The sequence below is a fragment of the Glossina fuscipes genome, unplaced genomic scaffold, assembly GCF_014805625.2.
Source record: "Glossina fuscipes isolate IAEA_lab_2018 unplaced genomic scaffold, Yale_Gfus_2 61051, whole genome shotgun sequence".
Lineage (NCBI taxonomy): Eukaryota > Metazoa > Arthropoda > Insecta > Diptera > Glossinidae > Glossina > Glossina fuscipes.
Window position 1 is genome coordinate 346,997 of NW_024003300.1, and position 12,158 is coordinate 359,154.

Below are 12,158 nucleotides of genomic sequence, written 5' to 3' on the forward strand. Positions count from 1 at the left end.
TTGTATAAGTGGAATAAATAAATAAATAAATAAATAAATAAATAAATTACTATAATTACTTTGCCTAGTCTTTGCTACATGTATTTTTCCAATTTATTGGGCAAATGTGTGCAATTTCCCATACCATCCCTGAGGTATTGCACTCGACGCGTTACTAATTATTTTAAATGGCTGCTTCCCCGAAAATATATCAGGCCCATGTACTATTATTACGTTGTATTACGCTATACCAACTCAATGCTAAAATTAATATTAAATTAATATTCTAATGCTCATAAAACGCAAGTGCTTCTAAAAGATAGCTAATATAAAAAAATTAACATAATCACCAATACAATAATATACATAGAAAGAAATAATAAAATGTGTAAGGAACAATATATTAGTATAATAATGATAAAACAAATGTAAAAGAAAAAACATTACAAACACATTATTATGCAAAATTTTCTGTGTTAATCTTTTTCAGTTTTTTCCTTTCCTTATTCTATTGTCCGCTATAAGAATGTGGGATTAAAAATTTTACATTCCTTAAAAAAAAAACAACTTAATTAAACTATCTAAATAACTAAGTTAATGTTTTTTGCAGTCGTCGTCCATCACAAACCAGCAGTTCTTTTTCTTTTGTTTTAGTGAGTGATTAAATCTCTAACGCCCCTTTACAAATATATTGGTCAAACAAAGCCCTAAACCAACCCATTCGAGCTCAACATATCTGAAATCATCCGCTTTTAGGATAGCAGAATTGTGCAGTGCTCACTCTTTAGTACTCCCTACCCTTTATAAAGGACTCGGACAAGCTCGCTAAGTCCCGTCCACCTTCCTCATTAAATTTAAACACCTGTTGAATTTAGCTCCCCTCACCGCATGTTTATATCTTAAATGCCTTAACGTGTCGTTGCGTATGGCTCCCAACCAGACTACTTTCCCGAATTATTAACTCTTCGTTAGCTGTTAAATTGCTACTTTCCTGTTCGTCTGGCATATCTTCTAATATATTTTTCCACTCTAAACCAAAGATCGCGGCCCAATCCAACATTTCGTCCTTGTCTTCCTTACAATTGCTTGCATTTTGAACTCGATAAAATTGTACCAAGAATAAATGACCTTGCAAATCAGACATCAGGTGGCATTCCCCATGGGAATTTTTAAATGTGCGCATATGTGCGTGGAAAACATTGAACAAAACCATTTGAATTAAATAGAGTAACAGTGCGTACGAACCATATATGACAGTTTCAACGGCAAAAACGTATTTCATCGCTTGTGATGCAGTTGGTTTGGGATTGTGGTTGAAGTGTGTATTTGGTTGCAGTGCTGGGTTCGATTCCGTACTCGGTCATGCTCAACTTATTTCTATTTAAATCACATTTTGGTAAAATTGAATGTAGATGGAAATGTAGAAATTGGAAATAAATATAATAATATTCTGCTTTTAACAACAGTAATACGAAGTATATATAATTATAACACTGATACGAAATTCTTTTTTGGATACGGTTCGTATGGCTAGATCGTGGATTTTCTTTGTAAAAGAAACACATTTGCTCGTTTTCACTTAAAGATTCTTTACATACAATCATTTTCTATAAAGGTAGAATTATTTACATATTACTTTAGCAATACACACAACTTCTCAACTCTAATATCCTTTTTCGACTCAAATGTTCTTGTCCCACTTACTCTGCCTTCCGCAAATATTCTGGTTATATACATGTTTTTGCTGCTAATCACTAAACGTGACCTAAAAGCTGCCACAATTCCATTTGCTAAGAGCTGTTTCGTTTCAGAATTAACCAAATCTGCCACATCCATTAAATATGAGTACAACTTTGAATAGGTAGACGTATCGTCAACCATTCGAATGTCAGCAAGAATATTTGTATTGTAGGGCAGTGTCTCATCTGGGTTCGCAAAAGCCTTAGCTTTAGTCTTCATTATCTTCTGAAAATTTGCCTTCACAGCTGAGAGAATATCCCTTTTTTGCAATTTTAAAAAGCTTACGTCCTTGCATCTGAAAAAAATCGTTTATTCAGTATCATAGTCATGGTGTAATTTTCTTGTTCTGAAATCAATCTTAGCAGTTAGGCAAAGCCAAACCTACTACTCCATCAAAGCCACAAAAGAGAAAATGCATTCTAATATAAATAATATTGCGTTTTCCCGAAACAAATTTATTCCTTACTCCATCCTGACCGCGGATAGGCTGAACTATTTAAACACAGGCTTTATTCCTTTTAATTCGCAAAATAGTTTAATGTAGTTTTCGAAACTCTTGTATCACTTAAAAGACTCATATTTTTGCTGCTACGGCTTGATTTATCAACGGTAACAGAGATATTTCCCTAAAAAATTAACATATTCATTATGATAGGTGGCTTCGTCCTCTATGATCGAACATTCAATATTAATATCATTAAAAATAAGTCAGTATGCGGTTCAAGCTTGATCACCACCGTCTTATGAGATAGACGTTTAAAAAAAAATGATTGGGAAAGTTATGAAAAAAATACCAACGAAAAAAGCGTGCATGACCCTAAATAAAGTAATAAAGTTATTCATCCCTCTCATGCCATTCTTCTACAACATGTTACATTTTACATGTCTTCGTACGAATATCACTTTTCTAGTGCAGCTTAAATTAACATCCTCAATTACATTGCGCACTGTTTGTGTTATTTTGTGCAATGTTTAATTTAAATCTGTAAATTTTTTAATGTTTTTAATCACGTTTTAATTTAACAATTTGTACATTTCTAATCCAGATGAAAATTGTGTATAAGAAAAGCTTTGATTTCACAGCATATTTCTGTTTTTTCTTTCTTATCGTGGATTTTAAGGTTTTGGAACAGTCTACCTAAAAGTTCGAAGCTCATACGATTAGTTAGTTTGATTAGATCAGTACAGCAGGCAAGTTTAAGTTTGTTAAAATGAAAAACACATAAATACACCTATGTAGATCCGTAATGACCAAAATTATTGACATAAACAAAAATTTTTCAAGGAGCATTTATATGTCTTGTTTGAAGAAAATACAATTAATTCCATGTCTCGTTTGAAAAAATACAAGTAACCATATTATGGGCAATGAAAGAACAGCCATGGTAAAGTCCTTTCCGTGGGGTGTCAATTATAATAACTTGATAATCGTGGTTTTATTTTTTTACTTACATGGAACAATACATTATATAATATGCAACTCATATTTTAGTAATCTAAAAAACGTCTTACCTAAGTTTTATGTTCAAGTTTCGACCCTTTTAGCTGTATGTATGCAGAAGGGGTTCCAGAAACGCTCTCTCAGAATTGTGAAGACCGGACTTACATACAGATGAACCTGAGCAAAAATTTTTATTTTTAGTGGTGGTTCTGCCATGCTGGTTCCGCAAAGTCCTTCCGATCGCTGTTATCATAGTCTGGGCCACGTGAAAGTACATAGTTTAGGTAATTCTTTACATAGAACAACGGAGTCTGCAATAAGTTGTATATTGAATATGATGTGTGATCTGTTACGAACGAGCAAGTCGTGGTTATCAGTTGTATAATACCTATAAAGCAAATAAATCGGCTGGTAATATTTATATAAGAGGGGATGAAACTGGCTCCCGAACAAATTGCTCCATTAGGGTTTAAAATTAGCTACCCAACTACATTGCAAAGTAAGCCCACAATTCCTTGGGACAAGTTCGTTGCTAGTTCTCCTCTCTAATAAGTAAACAAACGTAATAGCTATTAATAAAGTAGCTGACGAAAAGTTGGCGAATAAATTAAAAAAAAAGAGAAAATAAATTTTAGAAAATTGATTATACGCTTATTTCACTAATATATTGTTGCGGAAATTCCAAATCCAGTTAATTGGAACTAATTGATTTTCACAAAGGCAAATAAATTCCCTAGAGAGGGAAAACCCAAGCACACATTCGCGTCGCGTGGTGCAGCTGCCGGCCGAGGTAAACGATTAACGGAAAAGCAGGTTAACGGATTAAAAATGAAGCCGAGAAGTTAGGTAATAGTAATGTGCTTGTAAAAATGTATATAAATAGACTATACGCGGAAGGCAATCAGTAGGACAAAAAAATTTTGGTCGAAGAAGAATACTACAGATGAGAAGTCCTAAGTATTGTCAAAGTCAAATGTAGATAGTTCCCCTAAACAAATTGACTGTAACTAAAAGAGTCGTAGTGAAAACGTGCAAGTGTATTTTTCTTACAAAAAATATCCACGATTTAGCACGAGAAAAATGAATTTCGTTACAATATATTACATAATTTACGCACTTGCCTATGGCGCCCGTTAGCACATGAAGTAAGAAAGCGTCACTTGCGTCCCAAAGGGAGTAAAGCTACCCTTCAATAACAGACTAAGAACATGTAAATGGCATCTCGCTCAATCAGTGTAAGGCGAGGCCTATCTAACACTTCAAATGTTTATTGTTCTCGTGATTTTGGGGCAACCACAGCCACCAGAATATTCCCGCAATAGACTTTTCTCGCTGTCAGGCCGACGCTAGAAGATTATTTCGGGTGCTCCTGACACCCGTGGTACCCGATTTAATAAGAGAAAAAGTGAAGGAAGAAAAAATTATAAAAGCCTCCGGTCAGGATTTGCATCGCATGGGTGTCGGTGTTGGATAAAATGTACAGATGAGACTGTACTTTAGGACCAGTCAGCACAATGTACATGAACATTGTGTTCTCATTGGGCAAACGAAGCTTATCACGATGTCTTCTGTTTATTAAGGTAAACGACCCTCTAGGAAAGAAATGATCAAGACACAAACAAAGTTTATACAGCAATACCAATGCAGTGAAACGTGGAAATAGGTTTTCACTACACTACAATACCAGAGATAGAATAAGCTGGTAAGACTTTCTTCAGTCAGACTTAAGAAAAAAACTTTCTAAATTAGTAATCAGACAGACTCAAAACAGACATTCAACCATCACTCCCTCCAACACTTGTTCAAGGACTGAGAGACTTGAGAGAAGACTGATGCCACGATAAGATGAAGGATCGCTCCTCACTTTATCAGGTGACATTAAGAGAACTACAGTCTTGGCCATTTTCCGTTAAAATGAAAAATGACTTTCCGAAAGTCATCGATTATAGGTCGTACGCATATATTCCGGAATAACTTTCCAGATGACATAGCGTGACCCAATTCCGCTTTTTCCAAGGAAGGAGGACTGGATTCTATACGAATGCAACATCGACCTGTGCAGGAAAGAATAATTCCATCAGGGTTTGCAAACACTCTCTCCAAGTAGTTAGTACAGTGTTACTTGTATATACCACTGATTTCCAAGGGCTTATTGCAGCTAATGACTCCATATTCGAGACCCCAAGAGTCGTCCCGATTGTTAGAGACAAAAGCTCTAAATTCGTGTTTTTTCATCTTGACTAGCATTCGCTCAAAGCACTGCCTGAAGCCACTCCTAAGCTGCAAGACATTTGCTGCAATTGACCGTCTCGCACGCTGCAGTTGCTTCCTAAGTCTGCGAAGTGCTCCACTTTTATGTGACTGACCACGTGCCTTGATCTCCTTTCGATTTGTTTTACGACATTTCTCCAGAAGGAAGTCGTTGAAACTCGTTTACTCCCGATAACCCTATGCGGCAGCAAAGTAACTGTTCTCTTTACATAGACGCCGTAGAGATCCCAATTAACCCTATAAGACCGCCAACATTCCACGTTTGGCTGAGTGGACCCAGGACGGAAGTAGTTAGCTAACACTTTAACTACATTGTGATCGCTAGCACACCATCCACCTTTAATCTGCCAAGAGAAATGGAAAACGCCCAATGCTGCCCTAATGGCGATAGCATCATCACTAGCTCCTATTAGACCATGAAAAGTGAACCAATCACTTGATTCATTTAACCACTGGAAACTTCTGGTTAAGCACCATTCGGACAGCTTTTCAGCTCTTATTTGGTTGCGTAAGCCAGGATCCCGTTGGTAAACTATAAGAGTGTAAGTATTAGCATCCAGTCCCAGTATCAATGGAGTGCAACTAGCGATCAGTAACTCCGAATCCGAATACTTGAGATAACCATCCAGTTCCTGATTAAGCTTACAATGGAGGCTTACACGAACCTCACAAATAGTTCTCCACTGGAGGCACCATGTCTACTAACAAGCACAAGTGTTGCTTCCACATTCACAACATTTATAATGATAGTAGAATAGCTATTAGTGTCAAGAAATATCATGTCAATTGGCAAGCCCTTGAGACTAACCCCGACACGTAAGTGGCCTGGACTAGCTTCAGTCCACTGCTCAACACTCGCGTACACTCCCCGAGCTCGCACAACGCACTATAATTGTCGTTTCAGTTATATTGCAATATGAGCAAGACCATTTTAATGGCGAGCTGCCACGCCTGACGCCCATAAACTCACAGTTTCTACAGTATGTGGCGATCGTACACACACTGTATCTGTGGAAACTTTGACTACAGTGTCGACAAATTACGCTCCTCACCCTGCCATTTTTGACCGTATGGTCAAAACTGAGGCATCGGCAGCCTATGGGTACTTCATCGTAGCGGCGTACTGGGAACGACATCCACTCAGCGTACACCCTACCATCGTGCAACAGGTAATCCATGGCAGGGCTACAGCCCTCGACGCAAGGCGGACCTTCTCGTGAAACCCTTAGCGACTACAGAATACACCTTTCACGTTCATTTCCTGCAACTTACCCATTAAAGTGGACGGACTTAGCTTTCTATGGACGCACTGCTCCAAAACTCTCGAACCTATATTGTTCAGAATAGAAACCTGAAGCTCGGCTTCTCCAAACTATGCCTTGTCTCTCGCTTTCCGCAGGCGTCAAAGTGTTCATAGGTTTAACTTTACATAAATAATTATTGTAAATATCAAGAACATCTCTGACTAGATTTTGAAAAAAATGCTTTGTTGAATTTTCCCCACTGTATATCCTAAATATTAGTTTGGGGAAAAAGAAATCCATTATTTTTATATGAATTTCAGGACTTTATTTAACATGCTTCGGATTGTCCGATTTGGGTCAAATATGCACCGTTTTGTTGCATGATTTGTTGCCATTCCTCTCTCATTGAAGTCCTGGTCTCTATTTGCAAAAAACTCTAGTAGTCGATTTTCACAATCCTCCCTAGATTCCAATGTTTTATCATTAAAGAAATTTTGCAATGCAAGAAAAAGATGATAATCGCTTGGTACCAAGTCCGGACTGTATGGCGGATGCATTAAAACTTCCCAACCAAGCTCCCGAAGTTTCTGGCGAGTCACTGTAGATGTGTGTGGCCTAGCGTTGTCCTGGTGGAACACGACACCTCTCCTGTTGGCCAATTCTGGCCGTTTCTGGTCAATCGCTATCTTCAAACGGTCCAGTTGTTGACAGCAGAGATCAGAATTTAGTGTTTGGCCATATGGAAGCAACTCATAATAAATAATCCCCTTCCAGTCCCACCAAATGCATAACAAAACCTTCCTGGCCGCTTGAGGTGCTTCACCGCTTTTTGACCACGATCGTTTTCGCACAGAGTTGTCGTATGTGATCCATTTCTCATCTCCAGTCACCATCCGTTTAAGAAATGGGTCTATCTCATTCCGTTTGGCCAAGGCTTCGCAGATGGAAATTCGATCCATCATGTTTTTTTCTGTTAATTGGTGTGGCACCAAACATCGAGCTTCTTTTTGAATCTAGCTTTGTGTAAATGGTTTAAAAGTGTTTTATGGTCGATTTTTAGCTCTTGCGCGATGTTACGACTGCTAACATGCCGGTCAACTTCGATCAATACAGAGATTTTGATCATGCCTTTTAGAATGCAAGCGCATGTCCATAATTGCTTTTTAAAACATTTTTCTGGATCCTGTTTAGTTTTATGACATGTTTCAATTAACCCATTTTTAAACATTTCTTGTTATAGTTGCTTCTATCATATTATTTGTTATTATTCTTAATCACCACAATACAAAATGTTTATGAAGTAACTTCAGATAATTTTTAAAAAAACATCATCTTTCTTCAGTTAAACTTCTTTGCTTTTGTGGTTATATTATAGATTTCTGGTAGTTTTTATTGTAAGTCTTCGTAAAAATAAGAGTTGAAACACTATTCCAGTAAAGCAGTTCATTAAGTTGACTTTCACATTAAATATGGTTTTTAATCTCATTGTACTAGAAAAAGGTTTCTTTTTTGTTGTTGTTTCTAATGTCTACATTTCTTTTGTCACTAGCGTCTATGTTTAACAGACTGACGTTTACTTCGTTCTCTCTTTGTGCCCCGACCAAATTTATATCAAGTTTTACATTTTATCCGATCTGAGAATATGTGCGATTTTGCTTTTGTCCAAGTCTAAATCTCTATCTCCTCTGTCTAGCCCAACATTTTTTTTTCTTCCACATTTTCTTTTTTCGCAGCCTAGCCAATTAGGCAGGCATAGTAACTATTCTTCCAGTCAGTTTTTTATCGACGTTGAATTTAACATCCCTATATGCTACAATATAACATGGATATATTTGGAACAGATATTAAAATGCATTGAATATGTTGTGGATAACATTATGTAACCTGTAGATTGAACGTATATGATCATGAAACCATTACGTAAAAAACCATTTAAGAAGCAAATAGATCTAGCTTGACGAAAGAAATTAAACCGGTTTGTCACTTTTGACCAGAAGATAAGACTGTAAAAAGGAAAGTAGCATTTGAATAGAATACAAGAAGGGAAGCCCAAATTACAAGGCGAAATTGCTGTATTGAAATGTGTTGGGTTTTGAATATTAGAGAAAAATATGTAAAGAAGGTTTTGCTATTTAAATCGTTTGGTAATAATTAAATATTTCAAGGTTCGTGGCGTGAATGTGTTTTTGTTTCTGAGTATAATTGACAGGAAACACTTTTGTACCCACCACTGAGTGGGTGTATTTTCATTTTGCTTTTTTCCATAATATATGTAATACCCAGAAGGAAAATTCAGAGACCCTATAAGGTACATACATTCCTGATCAAAATGAAATTCGGAGTTGATTTACCCATGTCTCTCCATGTCCGTCCGTGTGTCTGGATGTTGGAACTCTCCTGGTAAAAACATTGGAAATTTTGCACAGATTTTTATGGAAAATGGGCCAGTGGAGCGTAAACTGATCCAAAATCCGTTTTTTTTAACAAAAATCTTTGGTTTTTGCTCGTTGCTCGGAAATTATTAAAGTAGGAAGGCTCAGATCTTCCTTATTTACTCTACAAAGAACTTTAGTCTTTACGTCCAAAAATGGAAACAATCGACCATGTCTACACAAAGTTACAAGTAATTAAATTTTATTTTTTTCCCTTTTTTTATGCTTATTTATCAAGAGGCAATTAAGACAGAATATATAAAACTATTGTGTACACTTCTCAAATGAAGATATATTCTCTGCTTGAAAGTGGGTTACCACGATAAATTTTTTCTTAACAATACCGTCGATATCAAAAAAAAACTTGGGGAATAGAATGCGAAAAGCATAGTGTTGGGTAACCAAGATTTGGCCCCCGCCGAATATTACTTCTTAATTGTTTATTCTTGATGTGAATTGAATGCCTATGAAATTATATGAATTGTAACAAATGCTACTGGCATAAAATCAAACAAATTAAATTTTTCTTGTTCCTTTGAATTAAGGTAAAACTAATTACGACACACATGCATTTCATATTACCAGAAGCGGATGAATTATTAATAGCATTTGTGAAAGATACAAAAACAATTTACAATGAGTTTAAGTGATATTTTATACGAGAAGTGGGTAGATTTTGGAAAAACGGTTTTGTAGGACTAATGTTTAGGGGGACAAGACTGTAATAACGTACCCTCAATCTGCTTTCCTCAATTCCCAGGCGACCTACGAAGACAATGGTGTTGATATTTGTAAGGGGACACCATAAGTGAGGCAAGTAGGTGAAGAAGTTGGAATATTGCCGGCTCAAAATTTATAGACGTTGTAATAATCTTAAAAATACAAAGAATATTTTAACTCGCTCAAAAACATAAATAAAAATTACAACAATAAATAATGGTTGAAAGTATTACTCACTACTCTGATGGAAAAAAAAATTTTTATATACAGGTCATCATTAAAAATTTCTTCTAAATTGATTACGAGAATTTCAACATTGAAATTTATTTGTCATTCATGGCTTAAAATAAAATCCTACACCATTTTCTTTTTATTTCATTTTGCGTGCTTGTTATTGTTTACCATATGTGTTTTTTTTTACAAAAAAAAAAACGACTTTCTTCTTCTTCTTTCACTTTTCACGCCTTTCTCAGTCATTAAAACATTGTAACGGAAAAGTTTACGGGGAATATTCGAAAGTTGGCAGCAATGGTACATGATTAGCCTCTTGGCGATAATCAATTGTCAACTGTTTTGATAATTCAACGTCATGAAATTCTTTTTTCTGGCCATGTTAAATGCTTGGGAGTATTTTGGACAAACCGTTAATCTTCCGTAATCATATTCAACATGTAAAAAACGAAAACAACATTGCCACAACAATGCTATATGTTGGAAACAATTCAATTCTACCAAGATAACAACTTCAAACATAAGTTCCGCTTCATTCAAGAATAGCTTTTATATAACTGCTTCAAAGCGCTTCACTCTCTTAATCAATTGCTGGGTATGACCCTCATCAAAAATATATGGGATGAGTTAGACCACAGTAAACGAAAACACTCAATCTGTCTCGTGACAGGTCTGGAAAATAGACTACAAGAAAAATGAAACGAAAAAGACCAATTAGAGGGAGACTCACTGCATCTTCTGCATTACAATCAAAGCACTAAAGCAATACATACTAAAACAGCGATGACAATGACAATATTGGCTACACGTTAGAAAAATGCATTTAAAGATGAAATAGAACAAAAGAAAGAACAAAATATAGAAACTAAAATATATGAGGTCATTAATAATAACGACGTAAGAAAAGTTTAATTCCGACACATGATTCAAACATGCGAGGATCATAATTGCCAGATTTAAGGTAAATGATATATACACCAATGGAAAAGTCGATTTAGGCCAGTTGTCAAAAGAAACAGAAGCCGGTGCGCTCTAAATATCACGATTTAAGATTTCAGCAAGCGAGAGGATTTTCGAATTCATAACGGCAAATAAAGTTCAAGGCTACTCTTTGTTGGAATTTGTTGAAATTATTGTACCATCAATTTGTCACATTATTTTTCGAGAATTTCGCCTGTTTAGCGCCTAGTCCCGCCGAGCTGAAATCAGATATTGTTAAGCCAATATTTTTAAATTTAAACCATAAAAAATTCGGTAAGAACGGTTTTTAACATCCTCCAAGCACAGTAAAGGTATTTCCATTCTTATTTTCAAATAAGTAAATTTAAACCTCCTAAAAATCGGTAATTTTTGAGGAATTAAAGGTATTTCCATTCTTATTTTCAAATAAGTAAATTTAAACCTCCTAAAAATCGGTAATTTTTGAGGAATTTAAGGGTGTACCGTCATTAAAATGTCTTCACAACAAAACGACACTGTTTACTCATTAATGCATTAAGATAAGATGATTTTCTGAGAAAACGACGATTAGTAGTTCCAAGGATAATTTTCGAAAGTTGTTGAGCTATAGATTTTGTCATAATAAAACAGCTAACCTTGCAGAACAAAATAAGTAAAAAGAGAAATCGTATCACTCGTGTCAACAAGGTCTTCATTTCTAAAAGAGATGTTCTCATTTCCTAGTTGCTTCAACATTAGACATAATTAATATTCTTTTAGCATGTATTTTATAAGGTACGGTTGTGGCCATAATTATTTTTTGTTGACATCTGATGTGAACAAGTGAATTCTATATTAATAGATTCGGTATGGGTAATCAACGTAACAAGGCTCCAAGATTTACCTGCAAACAGGACTTAACTTTCCTAGGCATCTGTACTTCAGTTCCGTTTCGCGAGTCTGTTTGGCTTCCATCTGCTACTAGTCCCACAATGACGCGATTAACTGTGCACTCATCGAGTCACTCAGTAGGCATAGTGTTCGGGTTCATACTACCCTACAACGTCAACATGCACTGACGGGTTAGGCAATAGCATCATTATACTGGACATTGTGGGCAATCTTGTCACTGACAACCGCAACGCACCATATGAGCTTGGT

At 35.9% G+C, this 12,158-nt stretch overlaps 1 long non-coding RNA gene across 1 annotated transcript in view; it reads right to left on the reverse strand.

Annotated features, from left to right (window-relative positions):
- LOC119643486 overlaps positions 1-9,311 on the reverse strand; it is a 23,242-nt gene extending 13,931 nt beyond the window's left edge. Inside the window, exons 1-3 of the long non-coding RNA XR_005248304.1 lie at positions 9,027-9,311; positions 3,549-3,705; positions 3,232-3,471 (exon numbers count right to left, since the gene is read on the reverse strand). This is a non-coding gene — a long non-coding RNA (uncharacterized LOC119643486). The remainder of the gene's footprint in view (positions 1-3,231; positions 3,472-3,548; positions 3,706-9,026) is intronic.
- Positions 9,312-12,158: the final 2,847 nt, after the last annotated feature.